Source organism: Halichoerus grypus, chromosome 3 (genome assembly GCF_964656455.1).
Source record: "Halichoerus grypus chromosome 3, mHalGry1.hap1.1, whole genome shotgun sequence".
NCBI classification, from domain to species: Eukaryota; Metazoa; Chordata; class Mammalia; order Carnivora; family Phocidae; genus Halichoerus; species Halichoerus grypus.
Genome location: NC_135714.1, coordinates 53,518,272 through 53,537,692, shown reverse-complemented (window position 1 = coordinate 53,537,692; position 19,421 = coordinate 53,518,272).

Genomic DNA, 19,421 nt, shown 5'->3' with positions numbered 1-19,421 from the left:
GACTGTTGAGATTACTAATTTGTATATAGGAAGGTGAACAGCATGATAATCCAAGCCACAGGGAATATGAAGAGGGGAGAAGTGAGGAGTCTGTTGACCCATGATGTCTAAAAGAAAGATTTGCACTGGAAAAATGGAAATAACCAGGTGCCAGTGTTAAAAATAAATACATAAATAAAGCCGTCTGGAGATAGAGGATATCCTCAGATTTTATAAAGACTAAAGAAATCATTCTGCTCTAAGTGGCTGAGCTGTTGTGATACTCATTATAAATTTATTATAGAGGTTGTAATTTATATATATTCATACAACAAACATTAAACATCTACAGTGCCAAAACATGTAGGTTATAAAGTGAACTTCTGATGAAAATGGATATGTTTTTCTAATATCGGTTTTTAAAAAATCTAATAGGTAAGGAAAGTGAAATGAATCATTTATTAATCGATCAAGTAGTATATGAAGTTTTAAGAGTATACTATTATGTTATCTATTTTTAATGATAAAAATGGAGGCTTAGACAAACCTATGTTATGCAGTTATGCTGCTAGAAAGTAGAGGAGATGAAAGTTAAACTCAGATCTGCATTTTTAGCTAATGGTTTTAACCATTTTTCATTGTCTTGCATCTTCTCATTCCAGGATTTACTTGTAGTTCTCACCTCTGCCTTATGGTAGAAAAGTCAAGATAATTAACCAGAATATGCAAAAATATACAAATTACTGTAACATAAGGCAGACTATAGTCAATTCGACCATTAGAAAGCTTGAAAGGAGAGAGGGTTCACTTTGGCTATGGCTTCATTACCAATGTGAGATTTGAACAACCTTGGAAGATGTAGTAAATAAAGATCATAGTAAATAAAAATGGAAGAAAAGCATTTTAGGCAGAAGGACAAAAACTAAAAGCAGATATAAAAAGTATGGCATTTACCAGTGAACATGAACTAGTCCAGTTTTACTAAGAAAGTTGAGTTATAAAGAGAGAAGCAGTGAGGGTAACATTAGATAGTTAGACAAAGTTAGAATATGGAGAACCTTGAATTCTTGGCAAAAAAGGCAAACATTTGTTCTGTGGGTATTTGAAGTTTTCTGACAATTGGAATGCCATGCTCAGAAGTCTCCTTTAGGAAGACTAACTTGTCAATACAATGCAATATAGATGAGACTTGGGAGATACCAGAGGAGAATTTACCAAGGAGACATTCTTACAAGGACACCGCTTAGAGATATATATTTACAATAATATTAAAAGCCCTATGGGAAAGAGAAAGTAATTAGAATTGAAAGCCTACTATGGACCAAGACTCTACTGGCCATCCTGGATGATTAAATACGTTATATCATTTACATTTCATTATTTCTGTATTATGGTAGCCCCTTAGAAATTGAGATAAAGAAATGAGAGGGATGCTGCAGAGAGAGAATGAACATAATTGACAATGATGGGGTATAGAAACTTTCCAGTCAAAGATAGTTCTCAAGGTTCAAGTCCAAAGTTCTAAATAGTGCTATGTCAAGATGGTTTCAGTTGCAGATGATGAAACCCCTCTTGGAAATTTTGAGTCTGAGAGGTCAGCTTCTTTTTCTTAGGTACAGTGGCTGTTTGTGATCTGTGTCTGGTCAGGGAGGTTAGGGTCAGGAAGGACATTCAATTGATGGTGAAACAATTGTGATTACAAAAGCAGCCCAGGCATTGTGCTAAATGCTTTATCTCATGTACTTTGCACTACAATCCAATGAACTATATAATATTATTATTTTTTTTAATTTCCACACCTATTATACATGTATTAGTCAAGTTAGAGAATAGAAACTACGTATTTTAGAAGAAAGGGATTTGCTATGTGATATGCTTACAAAACTTTGGTAGGGCTGAGGATTAAAGTCCAGAGAAAAAGACTATTAGATGTGAGGAAATTAGGAATTGCTAAAATGACAACAATGCTGGTGATTGCTATTGCCTGCAACACCAATGCAGGTGATTTTCAGGAGCTTTCCTGAAGCTACTAAAATTTTCATGATACTTTCTTCCCCTCCACATACCTGCTACCATTATAACAGAACAGTGGCTTCTCCTTCTCCTCTACCTTCCAATTCTTGTACAACTTCTCTCATTGTTTGGAATGTGAACCTGACCTCTGATGACCAGTGAATCTGGGAAATGTATTTTCTAGGCTTCCAGTCTCTGAGGAAAGAAATTAGTGTTCAATCTTGATGGAAAATACTGAACACACACACACACACACACACACACACACACCACCCAGAGAGAGAGAAAGAGAGAGAGAGAAACTGAACTTAGTGAATTAAATAATCTGCCCTAGGTTTCTAGTAGGCAAGTAATAGAAACAATATTTAAGATCAAGTTTAACATTAAATTCATGTTCTAACTATTAGATGGTACAGCCATTGAACCCAGGACAGAGCAACAGAGTAGGCATGGCCAGGTTGGTAAATCAATACTTGGCCTGTGCCATGAGAAGGACTTGTGAAAGGCTCTAAATGGTCCTAAATGATCCACAAAAATTTCTCAGATAGAGTCAGCTTTAACTCTCTTCTAGGCCTAGAAATCTCAAATGCACCCATCCAAGTTATAACAGTCTATCTGTACTTTCACTCCTTCCCGATTTGAGTGTGAGGGGATCTAAAATATCACCAAGTGAAGGGGGCAAGAAGTTAGTGGGATAAGAGCTGAAACCTGCCACATCTCTTCCCCCCACTGCAGGCAACAGTCATCTACAGGACAGAGTGGATGGGGTGAAGGAAATTCTTACCTTTGAATGAAAATTGAATCATAGAATAATATCTGATATTAGAATTAATGGATTAAAGTTGCCTGGAAAGTTGCATTGCCTAAGCCTGGGAATAAAACTCATGACATTGACCTTAGTTTTCTTTTAGGCCAAAGGAAGATTACCCCCACTGAATAAAGTTTAAGGCGGGAATGGAAGGTAAGAATGCTATTGCATTTAATCACATTGTACATGTTGTGTGTTCAAAACATTGTACATGTTGTATGTTCAATTACAGCCAACATTTAAGAAACTTAGACCAGCATAGAAGATAAGCACTGACTGAAAATTAAGGAAAATAAGCAGATGGGGCAAATATTTTCCTGAATTCCACAGATTAAGTATAGGTTAATCCACTTTAGTCATTTTGATGGACTTAACAAGGCTATCTGAAGCTTTGAGAGACGTGGACAAAATATATAATCTGACCCAAGATCTACGTTACTACTGTATAACATGACACAGAATATTCTATTCTTTGTAATTCTTTAAAAATAATAGTATACATTAAAAAATATAAAATAGAATTGTGTTTATCTAAAAAAAAACAACTCATAAATGTTTCACTTGTTTTGGTGCTCAAATTACTAAGAATATTGTTCAGCAAATATTTTTTTTGCTATATCTTGCCTTTTCTTGCTTAGACAAAACCTTGTTTTTTTCCTCTTCATGTTTTCACAGTATTATTCTGTCACCGATAAAATTCCATCGACATGTTTTATATTTGAGAATTTTTAAAGTCATGTTCTCTGTACATCTTTGCTATAAAACATGCTAATAAATGCATTCTGATTTATTTTTTCCCTCCCAACAGGTTCTGACTAGTTTTAAATGAGAAATTATTGGAAATGAAAATAGGAAAACGTGAATATTTTCTTTCTAAAAGTTATGTAGCTCTGGCAGAAAACAGCATGGGGGTTACAATTATGATTTAAAACAGCTCTCTCTATATGCATATATGTATGTCTATGTGTTATATAGGGAACAACTGTATGTGTACATATATCACAGACACACACATATATATGTCTAGTAGCCATACACACATAGACTTCATTCATTGATTGTTTTGATTAACCCACCCTCTAAACTTAAGGATTTAAATGAAGTTAACTCCAACCTTTTTTTTTTTTTTCCCTTTCAGTTACAAAGTGCTAAAAAAAATATGTTTAAAAATCAAGGGGCACCTGGGTGGCTCAGTCAGTTAAGCATCTGCCTTTGGCTCAGGTCACGATCTCGGGGTCCTGGGATGGAGCTCCGCCTCGGGCTCCCTGCTTAGCGGGGAGCCTGCTTCTCCCACTCCCTCTGCCCCTCCCCTCTGCTTGTTCTTTCTCTCAAATAAATAAATAAAATCTTAAAAAAAAATCAATTCTATTTAATGATCATTGTCAATAAACAGATTATATTTTGGCTGTTTTGGAAGAAATGTACATATACTGAAAGTAGCCTTTAACTACTGTAGATTATCACCCGGGCTGTTATTTAGCTGGGTATACATTGACACAGTTATACTATTTAAATAATTCCATACTGGATACTAAAGCTCCACTGTGTCTCTCTGAGAATCCTCCACTATCCCAGCTGCCATGGAACCTTCCCCATGCCCTGCTAGACTTCGTTGTAATTCAAGAACTAAGTGATTTACCAGCAGAGCAGGGCCTGTACAACTCTTTCCGTATGTGTCTGCCTGGGTTATACTGCTTCACCCCTGATTATTATAAGTAAAAATGAAGGAGAATACTTAGAACAAAATTATATGGGTTATACATTAAACAAAACATTTTATAATACATTGTAAAAGTCTGCAAAGGTTATTAGCTGCTTTAAGATTCATTCTTTTTTTTTTTTTTTTTTTTTGTAATACTGCAATTCTCCCTGATGCTGTTTTCTTTCTTCTTTTTTTTTTTTGAAATTACCATAAATATCTTTTGTAGGCCAAATAGCATATTACACATCTGTCAAAACCACACTTTATTAGCATATAACTGTATTTACAAAGCCTCTCAGAACCCTTTTGGATTGTTCTGGCTGCTTGCTTTATGTTCATTTCTTTCTTTAGTGTGTTTATATTTTTCCAGTCATTTATATAAACGAGAATGTACTAGAATGAATAGTTTCACCCCTCTGAGACAGTTTAAATTTCAAGGTTAATATTGAATTCTATTCTTTATTTCAATATAGCAAAATTAAGTTTGAAGCAAAACACTAGTCATAAATGTTTCTGATAAAAATACTGCATTTATGAAATCAATAATAAACAATGGGACATTAAAGAGAGAGATGGCCCCACCATTAGAGAAGCCCAGGATCTTTATGGTGAACTTTACTTGTTTATTGGAATAATTGGGTCAAATTTTAAATTCCCTTCTAATGATATTTAGACAATTTGCTTTGAGATTGCTATTGGGCTCACCAAGTATTCACTGTGCAATCACAGAATTCATAGAGATATTTCAGGTGCTTGTGCTGACTTCTAAATTTTTGACAAAATTATGGTCCCCGGGATGATAGGGCTACCTACATGAGTCCTCTTTAGACTCCAGACTACAGAGGTGAATTAGAAGTAAGTGTGAAAAAGGAAAAGGACCATCCATGATGTTTTGGTACCAAAAGAAATTCAAATTGTGTAACCACCCACACTCCATTGCTGTTTTCCCAGTCACCACCTGGCATTGTTATCCCTTCCTTTTTTCAATGGAAGTGAGGTATGCACTTAGATTAGCCTGATCTGAAAGGAGAGGAATATCACACACACAAATGGCAATGTTAGTTCAGATATTCAGAGACTAAGGATATATTTATTCATAGATTACCCTCTCATCTCAAACTGCCTAGGTGATTTAAACGTTTATTTATTTATTGTTTTTACTGAAGTTAGAAGTTTGGGAAAAGTTAAGGTAAACATATAAGATGGGATTAATGAAGAATTAGTAAAACAGGCAAATCATCAACCGTGATTATTTGTATCCCTAAGAGAGGGGCAGTAAAATAATAATGATAATGATGATAAAGCAGAAGAATTCTTTAAATTTAGAAAGCATGGAAATATGTCATATTTCCATAAAACTAGATTTAGGGATATTTCAAAAGGAAAAATGGCAGAAACTTTATTTTTATTATAAATTATGTAAAAATAATTTCTATAATCACAAAAATCAGTGGATAAAAAGTATTCAAGGGAGGATGGTCAATAACTAAAAATTGCAAAGGCAGAAAAATTCTCCCAAGATTCAGACTTTAGAACATAATCCAATGGCTTGAAATAGATAAGACAACTTAAAATAATATGTAACTTAGTCCAATACAGAAATTTACAATCCTGAGAATCAGTTTCAAATGAGGAAAAACAAGTTCACCTAGAAGAATAATATTTAAATTCCACACAAATTGCTTTCTAATTTTAAATCCCTTAAGAGATGAACTATAATATCTGAAAAAGAATTAGATTCAGAAAGAAAAATAGGAAAGCGATTAATTTATGAATGGCTGATAACATAAATTCATGAAAAAAACCCCATATTTCAAAAATCTAATATAAAAGACCAAATGCAATGTGTAGGTTAAGGGAACTCAGTATAATCAGAGAATGCTTGGAGATGGTAAGACATATTGTACTTTTCCTTGATTAATTATCAAAACCATTTGAAAGTTAAATATGTGGAAAATATATACCTTTGGTTCAGTGTTAAGCTTTTCATCTGAAAGAATGTGTTGGTTGAACTGAATCAATTTTAGTAGAAATGAATGAAATATCTGGTTGCATTTATGCTGGTTTGCCCTAATGACTATCACCAGCTGATCACTGTCAAGAACTGCATGTCTATTGCCTAGTTTATTCACATACGGAAAATTTTCTATATTATAATTTCGTCTTGTTTCCCCAGTATTTTGGGCAAGAAAATGAAATATTGTACCCTGATAATACCATTAACTCTTTTCCTTCTAAAATAACTATGCCTTGAGATTTTAATAAAAATGGAAATAATTATCTTCTAGAAACCATACTAATAGCCAACAGATAAAGCACTTCCAATCTGCCTGTCACTCTTCTCTCCATATATAAGTTTACTTATGCTTTACATCAACCCTAAGAGTTAGATGCTGCTGTTACTGTCTTCATGTTACAAAAGAGAAAACAGGCACTGTAGCTTGCCTGATCACATAGCTAGTAAGTCTCAAACCCAGGTAATTTGGTCCAGCAGCAGATTCTAACATGGCTCTTAATGATCCCCACTTCCGGGTATACATGTTTATTAGTTTTCTATTGATTCCTTAACAACTTACCACAATTTTAGCAGCTTAAAAGTACACATATTTATTGTGTTATAATTTCTTTGGATTAAAAGTTCAGACACAATGAGTCTTATAAAGTTGAAGTCTTGGTATCAGCAGGGTTGTATTCTTTCTGGAGGCTCCAGGAGAAAACCTTTCTAGGCTCTTTGAAGTTTGTAGCCAAAATTATTTCCTGTGGTTATAGGACAGAGGTTCCCATTTTCTTGTTGGCTGTAAGTCAGAGATCATTTTGAATTGTCTGTATCCCTTCACATGTGGCTCACTTTCTTAATCATCACAGCCAGCAAGAACAGGTACTCCTAAATCTCTATGACCTCTTCTGCCTCACTTCTCTCCTTTCCTTTTCCACCTCATGTCTCTGATAAGAGCCAGAAAAAATGGTTGTCTTTGAAGGGCTTATGTAATTAGGTTGAACCTATCTAGAAATCCAGATATATAATCTTCCTACTAATTAAGCCAGTTGATTACTATAATTCCATTTTCAAAGATCCTTCACAGTAGTGCCTAGGTTAGTGTTTAATTGAATGCCTAAGGGATGAGAATCTTGTGGGGAGATTTTTTAAATTCTGTTGGCTACACAATCCCTTGTGAAATCTCCTCTCTTTAAGGATGGGCTGGCCTAGTAACTCACATGACCAATACAGTACATGTAATAGGATGCTACTTCCATAATAATATTTGTGACTTTCATCTACTAGCAGGCACTAGCTGGCTTTGATGAAGCCAGCTGTCATGTTTGAGAGGGCAAAGTGTTAAGGAACGAAAGGTGGCTGCTGATCTTTAGGCATCAAAGAATTGATGCCCTTAGTCTAGCATCCTGCATGGAAGTAAACCTGCCAACAAACCACATAAATTTGCAAATCGATCCTTTCCCAGCTAAACCTTCAGCTCTATCTCTGGCCAACACATTAACTGCAGCCTTCTGAGAGTATCTGATGTAGAGGACACAATTAAGTCATGATGAAGTCCTGACCCAAGGATCAGGACTTGGGATAATAATAAGTGGATAATTATAAATGTAAGTGGATAATGCAATATCCACTATAATAATAAGTGTAAGTAAGTGGTTAATAATAAATGTGTATTGTTTAAAGCCACTAAGTTTGTGGTACTTTGTTATGCAGCAACAGCTAACTAAAGCATCTGGCTTTAGAGGTTATTCTGTTTAGTACTAAGCTGTACTTCAAGCATGAGATGCAATTCAGTTCACATACAAACGTTTAAATGCTGTTTTCCCCCTTCCATTTCTACTCCTATACTCATTCATCAGTATATTTGGCAAATACTAGAGGCCATTATAGGCATTCCCTGTGTATTTTGCAAATAAAAAAAAAATAAAACTGGCTTGCAGCATAGTGGTGGAAATAGACAAAAAGAATAACATGTGCTACAGTAGAGATTTTTACACAGAGCTATCGGAAGAAAAATGAGAAAATGCTTAACCCTGTTTGTTCTTCTCAAAGAAAGCTTCCTGAAAGAGATGACATTTTAATTGGTCCTTAAAGGATGCTTAGTCATTCCTTAGACTGATAAAGCCAGTACTGATTCACATAGGGAGAATAGAACACAGAAGAGAAGACTGCTCTGGGCAACTCTAGGCAATTGGGTATCTATAGTCGAGTAGCCTGAGGTAGGTAAGGGCCAGATCATGAAGCGGCTCTTTGGGTTTTAATTTTTAACAGTCACTGAAGGATTTTAACCAGAGAATATGCAAGATGAGATCTCAGTTTTAGAATGAAGTATCTGAGAATAACACAAGGAATAGATCGACAAGGTGGGGATGTGAATGAATAAGCTGAAAGTAGAGAGACTAGCTGAGTGTGGTCATGATCCTAAGTAAGAAGTATCAGAGGGCCTCCTGGAGTGATATTAAAGAAGAGAGAAAATCAAGAAAGAAACCTTGACTTCAGAGGTCAGTAGGAGTAAATTAATTTAGTAACTAATTGGTTGTGGTGTGAGAGAGAGGCAGAAGTCTCCGAGAATTCCATCTTATGGCTTGAACAACTAGATGTATGACATGTAACTAAGACAGGGAAAACAGAAGGGTAACAGGGTTTTTAGGTTGAGGTTGTAGCTTAGTGAGGAATAATTTCATTTTAGGAATAGTTGAGAGGCATATGGGCTAATGGACATTTAGTAGGCATTTTTTATCATGGTATATGTCAGGAGCTTGGAAAAATAATAAATCAGAGTTGTAGCTATGGATTTAGAAAGTAGCAATGTTGAAGTGATGGGTGTGCAGAAAACTTCTTGGAGATGTTTTAGAGAGAGAAGAGAAGATGGATAAAAAATTCAGTACAATAGTAATATATGAAAAGCAAACACAAAAATAAGAGCATGTAATAAGTGACTCTATACTGAGATAGATATAGAGAACATCAGGAAGGAGTGGTCCAGCAGAGGTTGAAAGAGGAGACATTTTCAAGAAATTATACTGTCTCTCATCAATTTATTACATTTTTTTTGTTCAGCTCTTTATGCTAATTTTGAGAAGAGTTGATTTATCCAGAGTTATAAAATTGTGGCATAAATAATTAAAAAAGGAATATATATATTTTATTTTTATATTGGAATTTTCTTTGGTTTATTCATTTTAAATATGAGGTAATATACCCTAATTTAGAGCTTGGGTACTTACCATAAAGCCTGGTTAGAACAAAAGTTTACTAATCTCTAGTCATATGGATTAGACAAGTTTACCTTGTTGAATCTCAGTTTCTCCATCTTTTAAAAAGTGAATCATAATATGCATTGCAGGTTAAAAAAGATTCAATGTAAAATACTTGGGACAGTGCCTATAACACTGTTACTACTCAATATTAACTATAATAATTATACATCTCAGTAAAAATCATGTCTTAAAACAGTGAATCCATATAGTATCATATATATTTTGAACCATTCTGGCTTTATTATACTATACTTTTTTTCATTGGCTCTCTAAAAAATACATTTTAAAATTTGATTTATAGTGGTAACTTAAGTTGAAGCTAGGATTCAGCCAAGAGAAAAAGATATAGTGTTAATGTTTGGTTTCCAAGGTTTTCCTGGAAGAATACAGGATAAAGACAGAAAGCCTATGTGTCAATGAAAAGACCAACTAAGTACAAGTGCATACTGTCAACTTATTAGTATAATTTTCCAGAGTCACCATTCAGATAATCCCCATATGAATATTCAAGATGATTGAAAATCATGTTTGAAAAACTCTAGTAAATATCTCAATACTTATATATGATTGTAGAAAAATATTTGTGGAAACTTAATTTCTTTAAAAATTTTTGTATTATGAGAGTTAAGATGGCAGAGTAGTAGGAGGACCTTATGCTTGCCTCATCACAGCTAGATAAATATCAAATCATTCTGAAAGCCCAGGAAATTGATCTGAGGACTGAGAACAAACTGCACAATTAGAGGGAGAAAAGAGGCCACATAATGGAATGTAGGAGGTGTGGTAATGTAATTTTGGGGAGAGGAGAATAGTGGGTGCTATGGAAGGGAGGGAGCCCCTGATCACAGCGTGGGGAGAGATAAAGCAGGACACAGGGGATTGCATAGAAAAACACTTCCTCAAAACCATTGACTGGAAAAACAAGAGGGGCTGATTATCACAAGTTTTACAAGCAGCAGAGCTGAAAGTCTGAAGTTTTAGAAGTCCACCCCATTGCCAGGGTTGAGACTGGTGGGTGGAGTGGTGCTCCTATGGAGAAGGGGGGGCAGAGGCCCGAGAGTGGACAGCATGGTCTGAGGATCCCCTGGGTCATGCTGGGAAAGAAAGGAGGGGCATGAAATATTCAATGTCCTGAATGGGAAAACTATGCAGCCAAGAATACTTTATCCAGGAAGGCTGTCATTTAGAACAGAAAGAGATAAAGAGTCTCCCAGGCAAACAAAAACTAAAGGAGTTTGTGACCACTAAACCAACCCTGCAAGAAATACTCTTTGAGTTGGAAAGAAAGACCAAAAGAAAACACACACACACACACACACGCACACACACACACAAACCTAGAAAGGAACAGAGGAAATCTCCAGAAACATTGACTTTACAGGTAATAATAGGTGGCACTAAATTCATATCTAATAATAATCACTCAATGTAAATGGACTAAATGTTCCAATCAAAAGACATAGGGTATCAGAATGGATAAAAAACCAAGACTTATCTATATGTTGCCTATGACAGACTCATTTTAGACTGAGAGACACCTCCAGATTGAAAGTGAGGGGGATGGAGAACCATCTATCCTGCTAATGGACATCAGAAGAAAGCCAGAGTAGCCATACTTATATCAAACTAGATTTTAAACCAAACACTGTAACAAGAGATGAAGAAGGGCACTATATCATAATAAAGGGGTCTATCCTACAAGAACATCTAACAACTGTAAATATTTATGCCCTCAACTTGGGAACAATCAAATATATGACTTAATTAATAATAAACATAAATAAACACATTGACAATAATACAATAATAGTAGAGGACTTTAACACCCCACTTACAGCAATGGACAGATCATCTAAGCAGAAAATCAACACGGAAACAATGGCTTTGAATGATGCACTGGACCAGATGGACTTAACAGATATATTCAGAACATTTCATTCTAAAGCAGCAGAATACACATTCTTTCAAGTGCTCATGGAACATGCTCCGGAATAGATCACATCCTGGGTCACAAATGTGGCCTCAACAAGTACAAAAAGATTGAGATCATATCATGCATATTTTTAGACCACAAGGCTATGAAACTTAAAGTCAACTACAAGAGGGGCACCTGGGTGGCTTACTTGGTTAAGCATCTGACTCTTGGTTTCAGCTCAGGTCATGATGGCATGGGTCTTGTGATTAAGCCCCACCAGTGGTCTGCACTCAGCGGGGAGTCTGCTTCAAGATTCTCTCTGTCTGCCCCTCCCCCCACACTCTCATTTTCTCTCTAAAATAAATAAATCTTTCAAAAAATAATAAAGTAAACCACAAAGAAAAAATTTGGAAAGGAGGTTAAAGAACATCCTACTAAAGAATAAATGGTTTAACGAGGAAATTAAAGAAGCAATAAATACATGGAAGCAAATGAAAATGAAAATGACAGTACACAACCTCCGGGATGCAGCAAAGGCCGTCATAAGTGGGAAGTATATAGCAATACAGGCCTTCCTCAAGAAGCAAGGAAAGTCTCAAATACACAACCTAACCTTACGCCTGAAGGAGCTAGAAAAGGAACAGCAAATAAAGCCTAAAGCCTGCAGAAGAAGAGAAATAATAAAGATTAAAGCAGAAATAAATGATATAGAAACAAACAGAAAAAAAAAAAAAAAAACTCCAGTAGAACGGATGACTGAAACTGGTTCAAAAGAACCAGTTCTTTGAAAGAATTTATAAAATTGATAAACCTCTAGCCAGACTTATCAAAAAGAAATGAGAAAGGACCCCAAAAAATAAAATCACGAGTGACAGAGGAGAGATCACAACCAACACCACAGAAATACAAACAATTATAAGAGACTATTATGAAAAATTATATGCCAACAAATTGGGCAATATGAAAAAAAAATAGATAAATTCCTAAAACATACAAACTACCAAAACTGAAACAGGAAGAATTAGAAAAATTTGAACAGACCCATAACCAGCAAAGAAATGGAATCAGTAATCAAAAATCTCCCAACAAACAAAAGTCCACAGCCAGATGGAATTCCCAGGGGAATTTAAAAAAGAGTTAATACCTATTCTCAAACTGTTCCGAAAAATAGAAATGGAAGGAAAACTTAAAAACTCATTCTACAAGGCCAGCAATACCTTTATTCCAAAACCAGGCAAAGACCCCACTGAAACAGAGAATTACAGGCCAATATCCCTCATGAACATGGATGCTAAATTCTCAATAAAATACTAGCAAATCAAACCCAACAGTACATTAAAAGAATTATTTACCCCAATCAAGTGGATTTTATTCCTGGGCTGCAAGAGTGGTTCAATATTCACAAATCCAACAATGTGATATCCTACATTAATAAAAGAAAGAATAAGAACCATATGATCCATATGATCCTCTCAATAGATGCAGAAAAAACATTTGACAAAATACAACTTCCATTCTTGATAAAAATCCTCAACAAAGTAGGGATAGATGGAACATACCTTAACATAATAAGGCCCATATAAAAAAGACCCACAGCTAATGTCATCCTTAAGGGGGAAAAACTGAGACCTTTGTTTCCATGGTCAGGAACAAGGCAGGGATGTCCATACTCACCATTATTATTTGGCATAGTAGTGGAAGTCCTAACCTCAGCAATCAGAAAACAAAAATAAATAAAAGGTATCCAAATTGGCAAGGAAGAAGTCAAACTTTCACGCTTCACAGACAGCATGATACTCCATGTAGAAACCCTAAAGACTCCACCAAAAAATTGCTAGAATTTATACACAAATTCAGCAAAATTGCAGGACATAAAAGCAATGTACAGAAATTTGTTGCATTTCTATACACCAAAAATGAAGCAACAAAAAGAGAAATCAGGGAATCAATCACATTTACAATTGCACCAAAACCCATAAGACACTTAGGAACAAACCTAACCAAAGAGGTAAATGGTCTGTACTCTGAAAGCTATAGAACACTTAGGAAAGAAATTGAATAGGACACAAAGAAATGGAAAAACATTCCATGCTCATGGATTGGAAGAAAAAATATTGTTAAAATGTCTGTACTACCCAAAGCAACCTACACATTTAATGCAATCTCTATCAAAATACCACCAGCATTTTCCCCAGAGCTAGAACAAACAATCCTAAAATTTGTATGGAACCACAAAAATCCCTGAATAGCCAAAGCAATCTTGAAAAAGAAAAACACAGTTGGAGGTATCATAATTCTGGACTTTAAGCTGTATTACAAAGTTGTAGTGATCAAGACAGAATAGTACTGGCACAAAAACAGATAACATAGATCAATGAAACAAAGTAGAAAACTGAGAAATATACCCGCAACTCTTATGGTCAACTAATCTTCAACAAAGCAGGAAAAAATATCCAAGGGAAAAAAGACAGTCTTTTCAACAAATGATGTTGGGAAAACCAGAGGGCTATGTGCAAAAGGGTGAAACTGGAACACTTTCTTACACCATACACAAAAATAAACTTAAAATAGATTAAGGACCTAAATATGAGACCTGAAACTGTAAAAATCCTAGAAAAGAGCACAGTCAGTAATTTCTCAAACATTGGTCATAACATCTTTCTATACATCTCCTGAGGCAAGGGAGACAAAAGCAAAAATAAACTATTGGTACAACATCAAAATAAAAAGCTTCTGCACAGCGAAGGAAACAACCAACAAAAATAAAAGAACCTAATGAAAGGGAGAAGATATTTGCAAGTGACATGATTTTTTTTATTTATTTTTTTAAAGAGAGAAGGAGAGAGGCAAGCAGAGGGAGAAGCAGGCTCCCCACTGGGCAAAGAGCCTGATGTGGGGCTTGATCCCAAGACCCTGAGATCATGACCTGAGCCGAAGGCAGACGCCCAACCCACTTAGCCACCCAGGTGTCCCTAGAGCCTGCATTTTTTTTTTATATATTTTATTTATTAGAGAGAGAGAGACAGCGAGAGAGGGAACACAAGCAGGGGGAGTGGGAGAGGGAGAAGCAGGCTTCCAGCGGAGCAGGGAGCCTGACACGGGGCTTGATCCCAGGACCTCGGTATCGTGACCTGAGCCGAAGGCAGACGCTCAATGGCTGAGCCACCCAGGCGCCCCTGCAAGTGACATGATTAAGGGCTAGTACCCAAAATATAAGAACTTATATAACTCAATACCGAGAAACCAAATAATCCAATTAAAAATGGTCAGAAGACACAGTCATTTCTGCAAAGAAGACCTACAGATGACCAACAGACACATGAAAAGATGCTCAACATCACTCATCATCAGGGAAATGCACATCAAAACCACAATGAGATATCACCTCACACAAGTCAGAATGGCTAAATCAAAAACTTAAAGAACAACAAATGGTGAAGATGTAGAGAAAAAGGAACCCTCGTGCACTATTAGTGGGAATACAAACTGGTGCAGCCATTGTGGAAGACAATATGGAGGTTCCTCAAAAAATTAAAAATAGAACTGCCATATGATCCAGGATTCACACTACTGGGTATTTACCCTCAAAATATGAAAACACTAATTTGAAAGGATATATCCACCCCTGTGTTTATTGCATTATTTACAATAGCCAAACTATGGAAGCAGCCCAAATGTCCATCAATTGATGAATAAATAAAGAAGATATATATATATATTATATGTTATATATACACGTATATATACATATACATATATACACGTATATATACATACACATACATACAAACACACACACAATGGAATATTATTCAGCCATAAAAAGAACAAAATCTTGCCTTTTGCAACAACATGATGGAGCTAGAGAGTATAATGCTAAGTGAAATAAGCCAGTCAGGGAAAGACAAATACCATATGATTTCACTCCTACACAGATTTTAAGAAAGAAAACAAACAAACAAAGGGGAAAAAAGAGAAAGACAAACAAAAAAAGAGATTCTTAAATATAGAGAACAAACAAATGATTACAAGAGGGGAGGTGAGTAGGGGCAATGGTGAAGGGCATTAGGACTTCACTACACTAATCATGATGAACATTGAGTAATATATGAAACTGTTGAATCACTACATTGTACATCTGAAACTAATACAGCACTATGTAAACTACACTGGAATTAAAATTAAAATGTGAATGGAGATAAAATGTATAAAACAGAATAATCAGTTGTTATTGGATCTATCAATCGTATACCACACATTGCTTTTTGCCATGTTAGATATTGATTCCTATTCTGTAAGAACTCAACTTACAGCCTAAATTCTAAAATTACATTACCTTTCTAAGTCTCAGTAAATGTAATAATGAAATAATCACTAATAACAAGAATTAATGATGCATTTACTGTGTGTTAGAATTTTTGCTAAATTCTCTACATTCTTATTTCATCAGAGTTAACAAATCTCTATGAGATAGAAATTATCATTAGTCCATTTAGATCAGAAGGCTCAGAGCAAGAAAGGGAGATTAAGGAAATTTCACAGTATCACATTGGAGAAAATTTGTGGGACAAGGTTTCACACCAAGGAAAACCAGTTAAGACCAGCTTCCTTTCCCACTAGCTTGCTTAAATATTATAATATACTGCTTCTCAGCAAAGATTTTAAAAAAAGGGAATCACCACAAGTTTTATGTTTTTGGAAAATTCAAAAAGTTCAACATATTAATATTATAAAGAATATAGGAATATTAATTCAGAACTTCATTTTTATTTGTTCTTCATCTACAGAATAAGTGTAAAAAAAAACCCAAACAACAAAAAAACCCCAGTCATTTCTACTAGATTATCTAAGGACAAATACCCCTTATTTAAAAAAAAAGGTTGATTTTACTTTTTAGCCACTGATATTTATAATCAGAATAAAATTGATATAAAGACTATGAAATCTAGGGAATAAGCAATATGTGATTCATTTTATATAATCTTGCATACGGAATTTAAGTAATGTACAAATAGCAGTATTTATTGTTAAGGAGCAGAAAGTGATGATTAAGCTTGTCCAGATCGGCACAATAAGCCAAACCACAGCAGGGCTGACCTGTTTATTTCTGCTTTCTCAACAGCCGAATCACTCCAAGGTATGGCCATTTTGATCAGTTGCTACACAATAGTTTATTATTGCAACCCAAAATTTTCAGTCAACTATAACAAAGTCAACCAATATGTCTACCTTTTAGCAGCTTTCATTCCTGCTATATATTCCATCTAGTGTATTTTAATTTAATTTATTGTGTTCTTCATCTCTGACTGATTCTTTTTAATCTCTTTGTTAAGGGTCTTGCTGATGTTCTCCACTCTTTTCTCAAGTCCAGTATCTTATGATCATTATTTTAAATTATGTTTATTAAAAATATCTAAAAAATATTTCTATCCTTCCCGTCCAATTATTACTTTCAATTTGCCTGTTTTCCTTTGTCTAGCATTTAAAATCAAGTATATCACATTTGTCTGAAGTGCATTTTGGAATATTTTCTATGATAGTCTTTGTTCATTATTTCTCCAATTGTATTTTCTTGTTCAGAATGTTTAACTCTCTTGAGAGTGTCAGAGACATAAATATTGACATATTCATCCTAGATTTCGTTGTGATAAATGTTCTAATGAAGCGTTCAATGCATTTATTTTTAAAAACACATGGCAATTCTACTTTTTGAATCATCATGGACTTAATTTACATATTATGTAAATTCACAGCTTAGGTTCTGATTTGCACCCTTAACCTTGTTGTATGCTATAAAGCTTTCAATTTTCATGGGTACCAACTAACCTTTAAGGCTACTTGCTATCATTTTTCTGACCTCATTTGCTTCTTCAATTAGAGGAGAACCCTAGCTTCCTGCCTACCATCGTGTCTTATGTTTACAGTGATTCTGTTTCTCCACTGTGGCTACAGAACCTTAGGATGCTTTGGGCAAGGCACTGTTTATCCAGATCTGAGTGACAACTGCTTTTATTTCTTTTTTCTCCTCCCTCCCCTCCCTTTTCGCCCCCTTCTCTTCCTTCCTTTCCCCTTCTTCATCCTCCCTTCTCCTCCACTTTTTTTTTTTTGGTATACTATAATAATGTATGTACAGTATGAAGAATAAATTAGAAGCAATCAATAGTGAAATCACCATCCAAACCAAGAAATAGATCATTGCTAGCACCCTACATGCCCTTATATACTTTTCCCTGATCATAACCACCTCCCTGTCCCAGAAATAATGACTATCTATATTTTTGCGATAATTATCTTGCTTTCCTTTATTGTTTTACTTTCTAAATATGAATCCCTCAATAATATAGTTACTTTATCTATTCTCAAATTTTATATATATATATGTAGAATTATCCTGAAATATTCATGTCTACTCATACTAATATGTTTTGAGTTTCATTCATGTTGTTGTAGGTGTATTTTATTTTATTGTGGAAGTATACCACCATTTATTTGCCTGCTTTACTGTTGGTGTACTGTACCTTTGGAAGCTTCTCTGGGGTATATACTTAGCGATGGAACTATTGGGTTAAAAGGTTTGCACACCTTCTACTTTAATGAGTAATGCCCAACTTTTCAAAATAGTTGCAGCCATTTCCATTCCTCCTACTGGGGTATGGAGTTCCTCATTGCTCCATGTACTCACTGATAGGTTAGTGTTGTTAAATTTTGATTTTTGCCAATCTTATATGTATGTGCTTATATATGCTGTTTTTTTCTTTCTTTCTTGCAGATAATAGATTTAAGGCTACATAAGAGATTAATCATGCAAATTTATTTTATCTTTAATATCTTTCTGAGTGTTTGTTTATTTGTTTTTATTAGCTCCTGGTTTTATTGATCTGGATTTTTAGTCTCTATTTTATTTATTTCTGCTGTAATCTTTTTTTTTTAAATTTTTTTATTGTTATGTTAATCCCCATACATTACATCATTAGTTTTAGATATAGTGTTCCATGATTCATTGTTTGTGCATAACACCCAGTGCTCCATGCAGAACGTGCCCTCCTCAATACCCATCACCAGGCTAACCCATCCTCCCACCCCCCTCCCCTCTAGAACCCTCAGTTTGTTTTTCAGAGTCCATCGTCTCTCATGGTTCTTCTCCCCCTCCAATTTCCCCCCCTTCATTCTTCCCCTCCTGCTACATTCTTCTTCTGCTGTAATCTTTATTATTTATTTCCTTCTACTGGTTTTGAGCTTGTTGTTTATAGTTCTTTTAGGTGTAAAGTTAGGTTTGAGGTTTTTCTTATTTCTTGAAGTAGGCCTATATTGCTATAATTTTCCCTCTTAGAACAGCTTTTGCTGCATCCCAAAGATTTTTAACTGTTGGATTTTCATTTTTATTTGTCTCCATGTATTTTTTATTTCCTTTTTGATTTCTTAGTTGACTGATTCATGTTTAGCAGAATGTTACTTAGGCTCTATGTACTTCTGTTCCTTCCAGATTTTTTTCTTGTGATTGATTTCTAGTTTCATACTGTCATGATCAGAAAAGGTGTATGATATGATTTCAGTCTTTTTAAATTTATTGCAACTTGTTTTGTGACCTAACATGTGATCTCTTCTGGAGAATGTCCCATGTGCACTTGAAAATAATGTATGTTCTGCTGTTTTTGGATGGAATGTTTTAAATATATCTGTTGGCTCCATCTGGTCTATGTGTTATTGAAAGCTACTGTCTCCTTGTTGATTTTCTGTCTGGATGATCT